This window comes from Cygnus olor, assembly GCF_009769625.2.
Source record: "Cygnus olor isolate bCygOlo1 chromosome W unlocalized genomic scaffold, bCygOlo1.pri.v2 SUPER_W4, whole genome shotgun sequence".
Classification (NCBI taxonomy): Eukaryota; Metazoa; Chordata; class Aves; order Anseriformes; family Anatidae; genus Cygnus; species Cygnus olor.
The window spans coordinates 1302191-1319899 of NW_024429075.1; the positions used below are offsets into that span (position 1 = coordinate 1302191).

The 17709-nt window shown below is 41.3% G+C and overlaps 1 long non-coding RNA gene across 1 annotated transcript; it reads left to right on the forward strand.

Moving 5' to 3' along the window:
- The first annotated feature begins 7535 nt into the window (after positions 1–7535).
- Positions 7536–16612, forward strand: LOC121062968. Its single transcript, XR_005815762.1, has 4 exons — positions 7536–7667; positions 14487–14610; positions 15079–15303; positions 16504–16612. It is a non-coding gene; the product is annotated as an uncharacterized LOC121062968 (long non-coding RNA).
- The last annotated feature ends 1097 nt before the right edge of the window (positions 16613–17709 follow it).

Genomic DNA, 17709 nt, shown 5'->3' on the forward strand with positions numbered 1-17709 from the left:
CATATTTTTTCCCCTGCTTGGTCCCAAGTTTTTACATCAAATACTGTGGAAGCCATTGAGGGGAACCCTTGTTTTCGCAAAAATTTCAATAATAGCTTTATCTTAAACGAATCATATTTTACTCCCCTTTCTATTAGGAGTTGCTTTAGTAATTTCAGTATAGCTGCTTCCTCTGCCGAAAGGCTAGCTCCCATGATCAATGCCCAGCCGCTCACCTGTCCTTCAGGTGATGTCCCGGGGTTGAAGCTGCAGTCCAACTGCGAACTTGATTCATTCGGCTGGGTTCCCTTCGGACGCTTGTGCAGCGCTGCTCCTCCCCTATCACGTCGGTGTCACCATTTGAAGGGATGCACGACACGGACTCCTGATGGCTCTTGAACAGGAGACCCTTTATTGCCATTTTTCACCACTACATATACTTTCCCCGTAGCCCCACGCGCTGTCCACGCGCCCAAATCTGTCTTACAATTGGTTAGAGACCCTCAGACGCGCGCCTTGAGCCAGCCAGCAATTGGCCACTGCCCAAAGCTCATCTTTAACACTGTAGCCAATTTACTTTATCTCGACCTTGCTCAAGTTTTTGGTTCTACCGCTGTTTTCCTCATTCTCTCTAACTCAGGGACGTGTGAAACAGCACAAAGCTCCCTGCGAATTCCTTTCCCACACAGGTGTGAGACATTTTATAAAGATTATTATTTTTTTCACTGTTAGCAGATGCAGTTCTAGACAGTATATTATTTTCTAATACATGGAGCAAGTCAGAGTACATCATAAGGAAGAGGCTCTTCACTGAGAGGGTGTTCGCACACTGGAACAGGCTCCCCAGGGAAGTAGTCACTGCGCCAAGCCTTTTGGAGTTTAAGAAGCGTTTGGACTGTGCACTTAGTCACATGGTCTAAAATTTGTGGTAGACCTGTGTGGTGCCAGGAGTTGGACTCGATGATCCTTATGGGTCCCTTCCAACTCGGGATATTCTATGATTCTATAGATGTTACTACCTCTGACTGTAAAATCCCTGGCTACTCTGTAACAAGTCTTGTATGTGTCTGCACTGTAATCTATTTTTAAAGTGTTGTGTGGAGATATGAGCTCTGCTAACAGGTGCTTGCTAGGTTCTGCACTATGCTTACCCTATAATGGTCTTACACTTCCTGGTTAGAAGTTACTGCAATATATTGCCAGTTTGCCTGCTTATTTAATGGTTGTGATTTAACCTGTCAGACAGTTAAATACTACACGCTTGTTTGCTTCCCACCACCCCCAATTGGGATGGGGGAGAAAATTGAAAAGTGCAAGAACTCATGAGTTGATGAGATAAGGATAGCTTATTAATAATAAGGGGGGGGGGGGGGGGGAATAAACCAAGTGATGCACAATGCAATTGCCCAGGCAGCCCCCGAGCAACAGTCCCCTCAATTTTTATTGTTCTGTGTGACATCCTATGGTATGGACTATCCTTTTGGGTCAGCTGTCCTGGTTCTGTCCCCTCCCAGCTTCTTGTGTACCCTTAGCCTCCTTGCTGGCAGGACAGCATGAGAAGCTTGAAAAGTCCTTGATTTAGTGTAAGCACTGCTCTGCAACAGCTAAAACAGTGTGTCACCTGCATTATTTTTCTCCTAAGTCCCACACACAGCACTGTACCAGCTACTAGGAGGAAAACTAACTCTATCCCAGCCAAAACCAGGGCATTATTGAAATCCTTCAGGAGTGAAGGAGGGTGAAATCTGTAACTGACAGTTCTGGTGGCAGGAGTCCTTTTTCTTTTTTCCTCCTGGTGAATGTGGGGGGTGGTAAGATTTTTATATATTCAAGAAAATGCAGAAGCCTTATTAAAAAGCCACCTAGCATTTTCAGAACGGAGGAAAAAGAGGAAAATTTTCGGGGGGGGGGGCTCTAGTCTCATGGTCACCGCCTAAGCGAAAAACTGACTTAATTACCATGTTATATTTGTGTGCATGTATTTGTGTAGTTAAACAGTTTCATGTATAACAATTCTTAATGTCTGGCATTTAAGCATAATAGGAATTAACAGGTTTGAATATTTGAAGTCTTAAAGTTGTTCCAGAATCCTGTTCTTCTGATCTTCAAAACTCCATTTCCAACTGGTATTTTTTTTTGTCATTTTGTGATGTTTTGGATTAAAACACCTCTTTTCTCAGTGGAATTTGCTCCTTCAGATGTTTATGACCAATGTTTAAATATATCTTAGTTCCTCATTTTGTGAGGCAAAGCAAGCAGAGAAGTTTTCTTAGAGGCTTCTTTTGTCCATGATGACTGAAGCAGTTTGCTATTGCCCTTGGAAAAATTTTGAATTTATGATGTTATTCCAAATGTGGCCTTACTTGTATCTTGTTTTGTGATGATATAAAAAAGAAAATGTTCAGGGAAGAATGACTATGCTGTTTAAGATTTTTTTTTTTTTCATTTAATTTGGTAAGCTGAAGCTAAAGATAGTTGTTTTAGTTCCATCTTTTTTTTGTGTGTTTTTTGGTAATGTGGAGTTCTGGGAGTTGACTCTAGATGATGTTTTTTCTTAACCTTTTCACCGAAGTCTTGACTTCTGATTCATGCAGTTGCTTTCAGTTTCCCTTTTCTCAACACGTTACTACTCTTTCTAAAACAGAGGCAATATATTAAGCTTTCCTGAATACTGTTGTGCTAAGACAACTTTGTTTTAAAAGTGTCTCCAGCTACTTTAAAACTGATGAAAAATACTTTGTCGCAAAAGGACCCTATCAACTCCATCATAAAAAAGAAAAACAAACTGACCTTTTTGATTGTTTGATTATACGGTGTAGTGTTCTCGCTTCAGCTGTTAATGTGGCTCAAAGTGGGTGACTTATCTTTACGAGATCAAATCTCTTCACTGTACATCGTTTGGAACTAGTTGTTCATTTTTACTTGGTATTCACTGCCTTATTGATGTTCAGACCTCACAAAACAATAGAATTAAATTTTCAGTAACTAAATACTGGAATAATTGTTGCACGTTACCTGAAACAAAATTCTTTACAGACTTCTTAGATGACCCTCAAGAAACAAAATTGAATTAATTTTTTCCTTGCTGCAATCTATTCTGCTATCCACGTGCATAGCAAAACATACATTTTGTGAAGATTTTAATCTAAATCTATACCAATGGAAGGCTTTTTTATGAAGTCACTATGCGGAACTTGAATCAGACATCAGAAACTATTGCTACCGTGAGACTTAATCAGACTGCTAAAAATATTCAGGAAACTGAAATGCATTTGAATGTTAATAGTAAGAGGATAGCAATATTTCAGTGTCTTTTTCTTGCCTTTTTAGAATTTTACAGCTCTGTTTCAGTGATGGACAACCTAAGCCAAGTTAGCTTTCAGGATACTTTTACTAAAGGCAGGTACGTTTTGAGTTTGTGCTACTAAGGAACGATGAGTTCATCGTGACAAATTTTGGGCTTAATCTTTTGTTACCAAGAGAGCTTCTGAAAGCAGTAGAATCACCGTATTCAGATCTATGGAGCTTACCTCAATACATTTCTGATAGTCGTTTTTTAATGTTGGGAGTACAACAACTGTTTTATCATGGAATCATAGAATGGTTTAGGTTGGAAGGGACCTTAAAGATCATATAGTTTCACACCCCCCCCCCCCCCCCCCAAAATGGGCAGGGATGCCTTCTACCACCTTCCACTAGACCAGGTTGCTCAAAGCCCCATCTAACCTGGCCTTGAACGCTTCTAGGGATGGGGCATCCACAACTTCTCTGGGCAACCTGTTCCAGTGCCTCACCACCCTCTGAGTGAAGAATTTCTTCCTAATATCTAATCTAAATCTACCCTCTTAGTTTAAAGCCATTACTCCTTGTCCTACCGCTACGCTCCCTGACAAAGAGTCCCTCCCCAGCTTTCCCGTAGGCCCCCTTTAGGTACTGGAAGGCTGCAATGAGATCTTCCTGGAGCTTTCTCTTCTCCAGGCTGAACAACCCCAACTCTCTCAGCCTGTCTTTCTAGGAGAGGTGCTCTCTGGTCATCATTTATCAATGTTAATGAACAGTGGTTGATCTGATGTATGGTGTGTATATAAGAGAAGGCTTGCTAGGAGACGAGTTCTTCATGGTCTGTCATTGTAACTGAATCACTCTTGTTAATGCTTGTATGGGTGCATACTACTTATTTTCATTCTATTCAAATACTTAAGGTGTGAATTTTTAGTTAAATGTGGGACAGTCCTGTATTTCTCAAAGGCGGAAATGTTCTTCTAAAATGAATTGCTTATCGGTGCTACTTATTTGCCTTAGGCTCATCAGTCTTTGCAAAGGTAACTGTTTGATGTCAAGCTGGAAGGATATATCAAGTGAACTAAATAGGTCTCTTCAGTATTTTTATTAACATCTGCAATAATGAAACAGAGCATACTTATTAAATATGTAGGTAGTACAAATCTGAATAGAGGTTGCAGTTGCTTTGGGGGATACAGAATGCAGAAATGTCTCTGACTGCTGGGGATAGATGAAGTAATGGACTTGAATAGCAGGGGAAAAAACAAAAATTGTCAGATCTTGTAGAAGAAATCTTTGAAACGATGTAAGAGCAATTCAGTGCTGGAACGTGTTGCAGAAGAAAGTGGTAGTCTAACTTGTTGGTGTAACTTAATTTGAAATCAACCAAAAATCAAACTGATGTTTGGCAACCAAACTGATTGTAAATGGTTTAGGCATAGCAAATCTTGCCTGAGGTGACAGTAGTCTTGCTGGCCTTCCGTTCTCACTTTGTGATCTGTTTTCAGTTTGCCAAAAATAACTTCCTGGGGGTGAAGAGTACTCTAGTGTTGATACTTGTAATGAAGCAGAGCTCGTACTTGTAATGAAAACGTTTTCTGTATTAAAATACATTCTAAGGCAAGCTTGTTGGCAACATCGGAAAGGTAGCAACTAAGAATATTTATGGAGCCTGGTAAAACATGGGGTTGGTAACTTAAAGCTGGATAGGCTGTATATTCTAAAATGTGGTTTAAAGAAAAGCTAACCGATCAGGTGGATGATTAGTTGCGTGGCACTAGCCACGCTCAGGGTTTTGGGTTCTACAATCTCAGGTGCACTTTTGACCAGCCATGTTGGCACTGGATGGTGCGCACTTGACCAAGTGGTGCAAGAGCATTCTGGGTAGCAAGTTGGCAGGATTTATTATCAGAGCTTTGAACTAGATTTAGCGGAGGAAGGAATGTACCTGTGACAGAAAAGAACTAGGGACTGCTGAAACTTTAGGAAGCAACAGGGGAAATAGTTGTGAATTGTCACAAAGGAAGGAGGAATTGTCACAAATAGGAGGGCTCCTATAAAAAGGTGATGCGGCTGATAGCCCAGCTGAAGTGCCTCTACGCCAATGCGTGCAGCATGGGAAACAGGAGGAGTTGGAAACCATAGTGCAATTAGAGAACTATGACCTAATTACCACAGAAATGTGGTGAGATGAATGAACACAACTGGAACACTGGAACTGAGGGCTGCAAGCTTTACAGAAGAGAGACAGGGAAGGAGGGGAGGGGGTGTGGCCCTCTGTTAAGAAATGGATAGATTGCAAAGAGCTGCTTCTGAGAAACAGTCGCAGACAGGTTGAGAGCTTATGGGTAAAAGTTAAGGAGCAGACCAATAAAGGACACCTTGTGGTTGGGGTCTACTACAAGCTGCCTGATCAAGGGGAGTCTGTTGATGAGGCCTTCCTACTTCAGCTGCAAGAAGCATTGTGCTTGCAGGCTCTCATCCTCATAGGGGATTTCAAATGCCTGAATGTCTGCTGGGAAAGCCACACAGCAGGCTGTAAGCAATCCAGGAGACTCTTGGAGTGCATCACAGATAACTTCCTGGTCCAGGTATTAGACAAACCAACCAGAGGAGAAGCGTTACTGGACCTGGCGCTCACCAATGCGGAAGAGCTCATTAACGAGGTCGAGACGGGAGGCAGTCTGGGCTGCAGTGACCATGCCCTGGTTGAGTTTGTGATCTCGAGGAATATGGGCTTGGCAAAGAGCAAAGTCAGGACCCTGAACTTCCGAAGAGCAAATTTCAAGCTATTTAAAGACCTGGTGGATGGGATACCCTGGAACACTGTCCTTAGCTCTGTTCAGCTCCTTTGTCCCTGGCAACTCTTTAAGGATGTTTTCCTTAGAGTGCAAGAACTCTCCATCCCCCTGCGTAAGACAGAAAGCAAGCAGGGAGGGCAGGAAACTGGGATGGCTGTGCAAGGACCTGCTGGTCAAACTGAGGTGCAAGAAGGAAATGCACAGGCAGTGGAAGCAGGGGCATGTGGCATGGGAAGAGTACAGGGATGCTGCCTAGACGTGCAGGGATAGGATCAGGAAAGCTAAAATGAAAGAAAAAACAAACAAACAAACAAACAAACAGCTTTAGTATGACCTCATGGCATAAAAAAGAAGCAGCAACTCAACTAAGTAGTGCAGTTTAATACTTACAAATTTGTTAAACTTCTTTTTAGTTGTTGAAATTTCTCTTGCTGGAAGTCTGCAGTAGCCCACTTCAGGCCAAAATGCAATGATAATTATCAGTTATCTAGTTCAGATTCCACAGTGCTTGTTAAAACTTATCAAATTACAGCAGTTTTAGATTAAAGTGACCCACATCTGTGTTCACTAACAGATTTGCACTCTGTTGTGCATAGACATGGAATACATGTTTATTTGCTTTTCCCTATAACGTGCACTTGGATGTTAATTACGTTTTCACTACCTGAATTTCTAATAATGTGCATATCATACCTAAATATTTTTGAGTCATTGATAATTTTGCGGTATCTAGCCGTAGAGCATGATTCAGATACCCTTATAATTCAGGTAGTGTTTCATCCATTTCTTTCCTTTCAGTGCTATAGTTCAGCTTTAAGCAATAGGTTATATTACCTTGCATTCTCTTGTTTACTGAGAAATGTTTCTCTGCCTGTGGGGAGAACAAGGGGTAGAAAAAGTACTCTCGGGTTTTGCCTGAAGCCATTACCTTCTCTTGCCCATTTTCGAACTAGTGAATTTTACTGGATTTTGGCAGTATTTCTGGATATTCAGGCTCTGTTTCCATTCAATCTAGAGGAAAATACGGGGTTCTTGGCATCTAGTTTTCTCATGAAGAATCTTAATGTGGCCTCTGAGATTAACTTTCAAGGGCTAATTTGGGAAACCAGCTTCTTCTAAGAAGCTAGTGAAATAGCTTCTATAATCCGTTCTAGACAGTATCAGAAAATATTTCAATGAGATAATTTTGCCACAGCTTTCTGATCAGACCTCACGCAAGGTGCTTCATCCAATTTGTAAGAGGAAATAAAGGAATGAATGTTAGTTCTGATTTTATGATCTTTGTGAAATATTTGATTAGTGTGACACTTTGGTAATAAAAGGACAAATGTGACGCTGTAATGAGATAAGGCTAGCTAGATTACAAATCATATCTGTTTGAGACAACAATACCAGACAACAGAAGGGAGGTAGTGATTATACCACAAGTATAATGTTCTTGAAATGAGTACTTTTTAGATGTTTATCTTGTTATTCCAATTACAGGGACTTGCCATGAGGTGCTGAAGCCTTGCCTCATTGATTCAGAGAGACTGGACCTAAATGGCGCAGCATGACTTTGCTCCAGCCTGGCTTAATTTTCCTACTCCACCATCATCAACAAAGGTATGTTTTTGCTGTTCTGATCAGGCAGCTTCAATATTAAAGAAGCCTAAATGTCATAACGTCAATCATAATAAAAATAATAATAAAACATAATAAATATGGAAGGGTGATAACGGATGGTATATATCAAGTCTTGCTGTCATGATTTAAATAGTTGAACCTTGGTTCTCAAGCTCATATCTCTAGTAGGGGGTTTCTGCTTGAGCACCTGAGTTCAAGGAAAGAAGAATGTGGACACATTGCCAGAGCTGTTGTTAGATTAAAATTTCCTTCATCAGTAGCTTAAAATGAATTATTGTATTGCTGGAAAAACTGAGAGGCATGTGCTTGATGTTCTTGCTTCTGATTTTGCTTCGTCCTATACGTTTCAGAGAATGTTTTTTCTTATTCCATCATCGAAGTGATTAAAAAAAATGCTTTTGAAAATAGACCTTCTGAAATGTCTCATCAGTTACTGGGGGTAGTGTGTGGTGCTTTCAAATAGTTGTGCACCCTCACTGTTGGCTGTTCCATCTAGACTACAATTACTTCATTTATGAAATGGAAAAGTTAGCTTGAGAACAAGAAATAGCGGTCCCTAGAATACTTGGAAAACAAGGATTCAGAAAGTCTTGAATATGTTTCTTGTATAAATGTGTTTTTTTTTATCCTGGCATATCCTTCTACTCTTTCCTAATTTGTGTGACTGCAGAAGCAGAGGCAGCACTGGATATTTCAGACTCCTATTATCTGTTTTATTTTTCTATTTGTAGACCTGCCTTCTTTCCTTCTTTGTTCTAATCTTTTTGAATGCAATATCTGTATTTACAGCTATGAGAGTGGTATTGCCTTGCTTTAACGTATTTAAGTTTCTTGCTGTCTTCATGTCCATGGAAAATATTTAGCCTTTATAAACTTTGGAAATGAGCTTGTGCTATTGTTCAATGCATAGTCAGCAGTCAGTATTAGTTGACGCCATTGCTTTACTTATGTATCTACACACACATGCATGCATGCACTTTTTTATTCAGGTCACTGAATGTTTTTATTGCTCTATTTATCTTCTATGCTGAACTAGCTAGCTTGTTTATTGTAGTCTATCAGCAACTGTCAGTTGCTATTACGGGAACGTTAGGCTCATCTGTTCCTGAGAGCTGTATATTTTTAATCTGCTTGATTTCTGAGATATTCAACTCCTTGATCTGCTTTTTCCAATTTAATACACTTTCAATAGGAAAAGTAATTAGAGCTTAATTTAATATAGTGTCCCAATTATAAAACAATTTTTCTCCATGTGTTTCATGAATCTGCTGGAAGGGACTTACCTGCATACTTAAAATGCCAGTACAGCATGATAAAAGTAAGTTCCAGCATTGCCCAAGTACTATTCAAATATATCTGAGGTGTGAGTTTTTGTTGCCTCCTTCCTGAATTGTGCAAAGCTTCATTGCAAACATCTGTCTTCCATGAATCTTTACCTGAAGGAGTTTAGATAAACTTTCATTTCTTCCAAAAGCTTTGTAGTTGTATGCTTTCTCTGTTATAGTCCTTGTGCTTCATTGTCTGTATTGCAGCTTATTTCCTTGCGTTACCTCTTCCTTTAGCGATGAGCATTTTGCGATACACAGCCCGTTTGGATATTAAGCACTTAGTCTTTTTGGTCCTACCCATGTGTAGTAATTCCTAATTTACATCATAAGGCTTGTTCTGTCATTCCTTCACGAGAAAGATCTCAAATGTTGTGGCCCCCTGCGTGCCCCCCCCCCCAACACTTCCTAGAATAGGTGTTTGTTTCTGCTTCCCATATCTGAACAAGGCAGCTGAAGAAAAGAGCAGATAAGAGGGATGGAGATGAAGAAAGAAGGGAAGGCATCTCATGTTTCATGCAGAATGGGGCTGGGATGAAGCTGTGGTATCAACAACATCTGGATTGGAAAAGGAGAAACTGAACTCTGACCTGCTTCCCTGAAGAGGCACTTTTATTAACTGTATCTTCAGGAGTTTGGTTCCCTCTCAGTGCTGCGTAGCTGAGGCTTTCCCTCATGTAGGTAAAGGTTAGTATTAGAAAAACCTGATACAAGGAATCTGGGAATGTGAATGAACTCTCATAATGTGACTGAAATGAATTACACCTTGATTAAAATCCAATTCACCTATTGCTCCTGGTTTCCTTTTAAGGTTAAGCTTTTGATATATAAGTGATAGGGAGGTGATATAAAGCTGGGTAGCCACTGCTGAGCAGCTTTAGTTCAGGTCTGGAACTATGTTGTGGTTTAACCCAGCAGGCAGTTAAGTACCACACACAGCTGTTTCCCCCCCAGTGGGATGGGGGAGAGAATCAGGAAGAAAAAGTAAAAGCTCATGGGTTGAGATACAGTTTAATAGGACAGGAAAGGAAGAGAAAACTGAAGTTCAACAAGGCCAAGTGCCGGGTCCTGCACCTGGGGCACAACAACCCCAATCAGTGCTACAGGCTGGAATATGAGCAATATGAGTGGCTGGAAAGCTGCCTGGCAGAGAAGGACCTGGGAGTATTGGTTGATAGTTGGCTGAATATGAGCCAGCAGTGTGCTCAGGTGGCCAAGAAGGCCAAACAGCATCCTGGCTTGTATAAGAAACAGTGTGGCCAGCAGGACTAGGGAAGTGATTGTCCCCCTGTACTCGGCTCTGGTGAGGCCGCACCTCGAGTACTGTGTTCAGTTTTGGGCCCCTCACTACAAGAAGGACATGGAGGTGCTCGAGCGAGTCCAGAGAAGGGCAACAAAGCTGGTGAGGGGTCTGGAGAACAAGTCTTATGAGGAGCGGTTGAGGGAGCTGGGGTTGTTTAGCTTGGAGAAGAGGAGGCTCAGGGGCGACCTTATCGCGCTCTATAGGTACCTTAAAGGAGGCTGTAGCGAGGTGGGGATTGGTCTATCCTCCCACGTGCCCGATGATAGGACGAGGGGGAATGGGCTAAAGTTGCACCAGGGGAGGTTTCGGTTGGATATTAGGAAAAACTTCTTTACTGAAAGGGCTGTTAGGCATTGGAATGGGCTGCCCAGGGAAGCGGTTGAGTCACCATCCCTGGAGGTCTTTAAAAGACGTTTAGATGTAGAGCTTAATGATATGGTTTAGTGGAGGACTTGTTAGTGTTAGGTCAGAGGTTGGACTAGGTGATCTTAGCGGTCTCTTCCAACCTAAATGATTCTGTGAAATATTATTAATTGAATGTACAAAGCAAGTGATGCACAATGCAATTGCTCGCCACCCGTTCAACCACCAGCCCATCCCCGAGCAGCGGTCACCCCACCCCAGCCAACTCCCCCATATTAATTGTTCAGCATGATATCCTATGGTAAAGACCATCCTTTTGGGCGGTTTGGGTCAACTGTCCTGGTTCTGTCCCCTCACAGCTCCTGCTGCACCCCCAGTCTCCTCGCTGGCAGGGCAGTATGAGAATCTGAAAAGTCCTTGGCTTAGTGTAAGCACTGCTCTGTAACAACTAAAACATCAGCATTATTTTTCTCCTAAATCCAAAACAGAGCACCATACCAGCTACTAGGAGGAAAATTAACTCTATCCTAGCCAAAACCAGCACAAACTAATATTTGCTTCAATACAGTACTCTAGTTGAGCAGATGTGAATAGTTGAGCCGTCTTTGGATATGGACAAAACTTTTTTGGGAAGGATTTTTATAAACTGTACATGGGCAATACAGACTGTTAAACTCAATAGTTTTTGCAAGGTTACTGTTAATTCATGTTAAGCGATAAGGTTTCAGAAATCTCTTTTGCTTTGTTTCTTGGCTGGCTGAAACAAATCAGATAATTTCTCAACTTCTAGAAATTGCCAATAGATTTCCTGTGGATTATAAAGCTTACTGTTGTCTTTGCAACAAGAGGCTTGACTGATACCTCCATCATGTGGGGAAAATGCAAATGGGATGATCTTTGCATATCACTTAGCAAGTTTAGATGCTTTATATTGAGTACAACTCAAAACACTAGATGTGAAATGCTGACAGTTATACTTTGCGAAAGTGTGATTGTTCTTCAAGGTTATACCAAAAATGAAATTCTAAAGGCAGTATTAGACGGTTGTCGTGTGTAAATGAACAGGTGAAGCAATCTTCTAAAACTCGATTTATAATCAGCAAATCTGGACCTTTCTTAATTTTTTAGTGGCTTATTCAAACCGTGTTTATAAGGAATTAATATTGAGGTTCCTTATGATAATTTAACTACTTAAATCTTAAGTTTCTTATGGTTTTCTCTTTTTTTCCTCTCTCTAGGTTTGCAAGGAAATAATTCATTTCCCAGATCTCAGATTGAGAGGGAAATCCGTTTTCATTTGACTTATGTACAGTTTGGAAATGCATGCTTTGTATTTTGAACATATCTAGTGCTTTTGTGAGTTTGAATTTTAAGCACTGGATTTTTGAACAGCACTTGAGCATGACAGGTCTTTATCTCAACCCATGAGTTTTTACCTTCCCCCCCCCCCCCCCCCCCCCATGATTCTCTCCCCCATCCCACGGGGTGGGGGAGGAGGTGTGAGCAAATGGCTGTGTGGTGCTTAGCTGCCTGCCGGGTTAAACCACAATACAGTGGTATTACAGTAAGTAGCCCAGATTAATGAAGAATGAATCTTGATGGAACCAGAGAAGTGCAGTGGTGATGTTACCAGAACTGGCTTTAGCATGCAACAATCCAAAACTACATACCCTCTCTACTGTCCAGAAGGACCATTATGATGGAGGGAGCCTAAAATCAATCCCACTGTGGGCCCGTGGGGCGTGTAAGCGAATGGCTGGTTTAAATTGCAACAGAAGGGTAGCCAGAACTTACAAAAGTTTTCTAAGGATTCTTTGGGGATAGCAGCTCATTACTGAGGTCTAGATTAAGACAGAATGCAAATGTGTTTTTATTTTTTTTTATTTTATTTTTTATTTTTTATTTTTTTTTATTTTATCCTAGTCTTGCTGCTGTCAGAATAGAGTGTTTTGCCTTTTCTGTCTCAACTCAGAATGTGTAGGAATAGCAACTGGTATATTGTGGATCATGATTTGCTATGTGTTTACAAGTATTATGTGAATAAGCCATTACTGCTGTCTTTTAGGGGGTAGACTGAGGAGTGGGAGGGGGAGGGTTTTTCTCAGGAGTAAGCTTCAGGCAGCAAAATCAATACTTTTGTGTAGTGAAGCTAATACTCCCAAGAACTGCTAAACTTATTTTGCTCACGTAGTACATTTTTCACATAGCTACAAAAGCAAAAATGCCCAGCTATTATGGCACTGGGGAATGTTTGATTTCTTGCACATGTGCAATACAGTGGGCTCAGTGCACAGTAAGTCTGGTGCTGGAGGGAAGGGGAAACTTTTTGCTGTTATTGGGAGACGTGTGGCACGTAGAACAGTAAGACAGCATTATTTTTGCAGAAAGAAAAGTTATTCTTGAATTTTTAAGGTGTAGCAGCGAAAGAAATGCTATAGTGTTAAAATAGTAAAGGCAGATAGACATAATAGGGAAGACAGCTTCTGTAAGATGTGATATTTTTTGATTTAATCCCCTTAGGTATGAGTTCTAGTGGGGATGTATTTTGATTTGAGTGCTATTCTCAGCATAAGGTTTTAACTTATGCAGTATTTCCTACTGGTATATTAAAGATTTACTTTAAAATTTCTATAATCCCTACTTATAAGCTGATAATTTGAAGTATATTTGTGAATCTATACTTTTGACTGTTTTATTTGTATTTCATAACTAGTTGTGTTTGCCTTATTAAAATTTAATTACAAGACTAATATAATAAACTGGGTCTTTTGGGTGCTGCTACATGTGATCAAAGCAACTCCTTGTTTTCTGTGCAATGCATGTGTGGTCTCTGACAACCCAAACTAAGATCCCAGATTTTGAAATATCCTGCCTTCCAAATTATGTTCTCGTGTCCTTTCTTAGCTTTTTTTTCCCCCTCTGCTGCAACACGTGACACTTGTCTTCATTCTGCTGCCAAACCAGAATAAACACTTGACTTTTTTTACCCTGTGTCACAAGCATGGTCCTCAACACTGTTTCGGTGTCCTGGAGTGGAAGGTACAGCTTTGTCCTGGTTTCAGTTAGGACAGAGTTAATTTTCCTCCTAGTAGCTGGCAGGGTGCTATGTTTTGGATTAGAATGAGAAGAGCGCTGATAACATGCTGATGTTTTAATTGTTGTAGAGCAGTGCTTACACCAAGCCAAGGACTTTTCAGCCTCTCTCTGTCCTGCTAGCGAGCAGGCTAGGGGTGCAGCAGGAGCTGGGAGGGGACAGACCCAGGACAGCTGACCCAAACTGGCCAAAGGGGTATTCCATACCATCTGACGTCATGCTGAACAATATATAGGGGTGGCTAGCCGGGGTGGGGAGGGGTGACCGGCTGCTCGGGGATAGGCTGGGCATCGGTCAACGGGTGGTGAGCAATTGCATTGTGCATCACTTATTTCGTACACATTATTACTATTAATACTATTATTATTATTGTTGTTGTTGTTATTCTTTTCCCTGTCTTAATAAACTGTCTTTATCTCAACTCACAGACTTCACTTTCCCGTTTCTCTCCCCCATCCCGGAGAGGGAGGGGGGAGGGTGAGCGAACGGCTGTGTGGTGTTTGACTGCCAGCCGGGCTAAACCACAACAAGCTTCCACTTCTGCTGGCATGAAAGGTGATGAACATGTGCATACCTGAGAGTTACTGTATTGTCTGCCAAAGTCCTTTTAAAAATGGTTTGAATATACCACGAGTAATGCATGTTACAGTTCTGATAATTCAGTTTTGTTATTAATCAGATATCTCGGGTCTACTACTTTTGCTCCTTTACAGTCATCACTGAACTTTGAGAGACATTCTGAAAACTTTTTGTGGACAGAGAATCGTTATGAAGTAAATCGCAGAAGACACAACTCCTCAGATGGGCTTGATTCTAACGTTGGACGACATTATAGAGGTATAATTTAGCTTTCATGGAATGGTTTTACATCATTGATGTGTAGCACTCTGGCTAGGAAAAAAAAAAAATGATGAAAATAGTTGTCCTATGCTAAATGTTGTGTTCTGTAGTAACATTAGAGGTGATGGAAAGACGGATCATCTGGGAGAGAATGTGATGAGTAAGGGTTAGTCAGAGTAATGCGATTCCAGGTGTATTTCTATCTTAACTCATTCTTATTCTTAATTTTCTAGCTAATGAGTAGTCAGGAAAAGGGGTTGAGTAGTCTTAATGTTGGACTACAATCCTCTTTCTCTAGAACTGTTTTATGAGATTCTTCCCTACTGCTTATATGAATAAGTCCACTATGCTATCACATCCCAGAGTATGGGGCTGCTTGCTTGACTCCTCTAACAATTTTGCAAAAGTAGAATGTTCTTCCAAAACTGGTTGTTATTACATTTCTTTAAAACTTAAAAATCTAAGGGCATTTTTGGAAGAAAAGAGAAGAATGGTTGGCGTTCACAAGGCAGAAATGGTACAGAAAATATAAACTATCGTGGGGGATACCATGGCGGAGGTTCCCGTGCTCATACCAGCACTTCCCACTGTGGAAAAAGCCAAGGCCTGCATGAAAACAATGTACCTGATAATGAAACTGGGAAAAAGGAAGACAAGGAAGTACCTGAACGGTTTGAGGCTGAGGATTTTGTAAGTTAATTGTAATTATAATAAACAAGATTCTATTGTTTCTGCAAGTTCCATTTTGTCCATTACAAGCTACTTCATGAGATTTCACCAGTTACAGATTATCGTGTAAGGGCTCGCCCTTCCCATAGGTAAGGGGGTGTTAGTCATTTGTCCGCTAACTTGTTTCTCTTTTCATCTCCATTTTTATCATTGTATATTTATTATTGTCAATTAAATGTTTAAGTGAAACTACAGTTGGGTTCTAAGTTGATTTTTTATAGTATTTTTGCCACAGTAAACTGCGGCACGTGTAATTGTGTAGAATTTAATACATACCTTACTGGAAATTTGAAGTACTAACAAAGTTATTCTGCCACTGGTCCTTTGAGGTTTCATGTTTCAACCTACAATTTTAGGATATAAGAGGAAGGATAAGCTTCCTCTTTGAAGAACCATACATCACTTTTTTTTTGGTTTGTTTTTGCCTTTCTTCAGATAGTTTATATAATGGTATTGACTGCTGCTTGAGATCACAGAATCACAGAGTTGCAGGGGTTGGAAGGGACCTCAAGAGATCATTGGGTCCAACCCCCCTGCCAAAGCAGGTTCCCTAGAGCAGGTTGCCCACGTAGGCGTCCAGACGTGTCTTGAATATCTCCAGAGAAGGAGACTCCACAACCTCCCTGGGCAGCCTGTTCCAGTGCTCCGTCACCCTCACTGTGAAGAAGTTCTTTCGCATGTTGGTGTGGAAATTCCTGTGATCCATTTTGTGGCCATTGCCCCCTGTCCTGTCCCCAGAAACCACTGAAAAGAGGTTGGCCAAATCCCTCTGTCTCCCACACTTAAGGTATTTATAAACATTAATAAGATCCCCCTCTGTCGTCTTTTCTCAAGGCTGAGCAGACCCAGGTGTCTCAGCCTTTCCTCATAGGGGAGGTGCTCCAGGCCCCGTATCATCTTTGTGGCCCTCCGCTGGACTCTTTCCAGGGGATCCCTGTCTTTTTTGTACCGGGGAGCCCAGAGATGTTTTACTGGAGAAGAGAAACAAGTGAGCACTGGTATATTTGGGTTTGCAGAGGGAAGTTTCTAGTCTGTCTCCATTTAAAAGTCTTGGACAGCAGAGGTTATACTTCTGATATTGTTGTGGTTCTTTATTTCATTGGTCTTAGAATTCAAGACTCTTTGAATTTTGTTTTAAATAATGATAAACTTTCCTTTCAGCCGTCTTTGAATCCTGAATATGAGAGGGAACCAAACCAGAATAAGTCTTTAGCTGCAGGTGTGTGGGGTGAGTATTGTTGATGTTCTTAAATATAAAAATATAGTACAGTGTCCTGGTTTCAGTTAGGACAGAGTGAATTTTCCTCCTAGTAGCTGGCAGGGTGCTATGTTTTGGATTAGGATGAGAAGAGCGCTGATAACATGCTGATGTTTTAATTGTTGTAGAGCAGTGCTTACACCAAGCCAAGGACTTTTTAGCCTCTCTCTGTCCTGCTAGCGAGCAGGCTAGGGATGCAGCAGGAGCTGGGAGGGGACAGACCCAGGACAGCTGACCCAAACTGCCCAAAGGGGTATTCCATACCATCTGATGTCATGCTGAACAATATATAGGGGTGGCTAGCCGGGGTGGAGGGGGGGGCCGGCTGCTCGGGGATAGGCTGGGCATCGGTCAACGGGTGGTGAGCAATTGCATTGTGCATCACTTATTTCGTACACATTATTACTATTAATACTATTATTATTATTATTATTGTTGTTATTCTTTTCCCTGTCTTAATAAACTGTCTTTATCTCAACTCACAGGCTTCACTTTCCCGTTTCTCTCCCCCATCCCGGAGAGGGAGGGGGGAGGGTGAGCGAACGGCTGTGTGGTGTTTGACTGCCAGCCGGGCTAAACCACAACAGCCCGTTTGGCGCCCAACGTGGGGCTCGAAGGGTTGAGATATCGACAGATTTGACCAGAGTGTGTTAAACTAAAATTGGTATAAGTATTCGACCTGCTTAATAGTTGCTAGTCACAATGTTGATTGCCTTAATCTCAAGTCTGCTGTGCCTGTTTCCCAAATTGAGTTTTATAGCAAGTTACTTTCTGTATGTGCTCCCTGTCGTGCTGTTTACCCTTTCCGGGCCCTGGTTTAAGATTGTTATGGTACTGTGTGGTGTAACGATGGCTTATGAAATGATGAAGTATCTGGTCATGACTCTAACCTGGTATTTGTACTCAGCACTGTCGTCGACTCTATACTTCGGAAACCATATCTCAGAAACTATTAGCAATTACACCTATTGCCTTTTTTCATCAGGGAGTCAGTCTGTGGAGGGGACAGGGGAAGATATTTTTTCCTACCTGTTCACTCTCCCTTCCTCCTTCACCACCCTCTTATCCCCCGAGCTAGTTACGGTAGCTCTCCAAGATGTTGAATATCC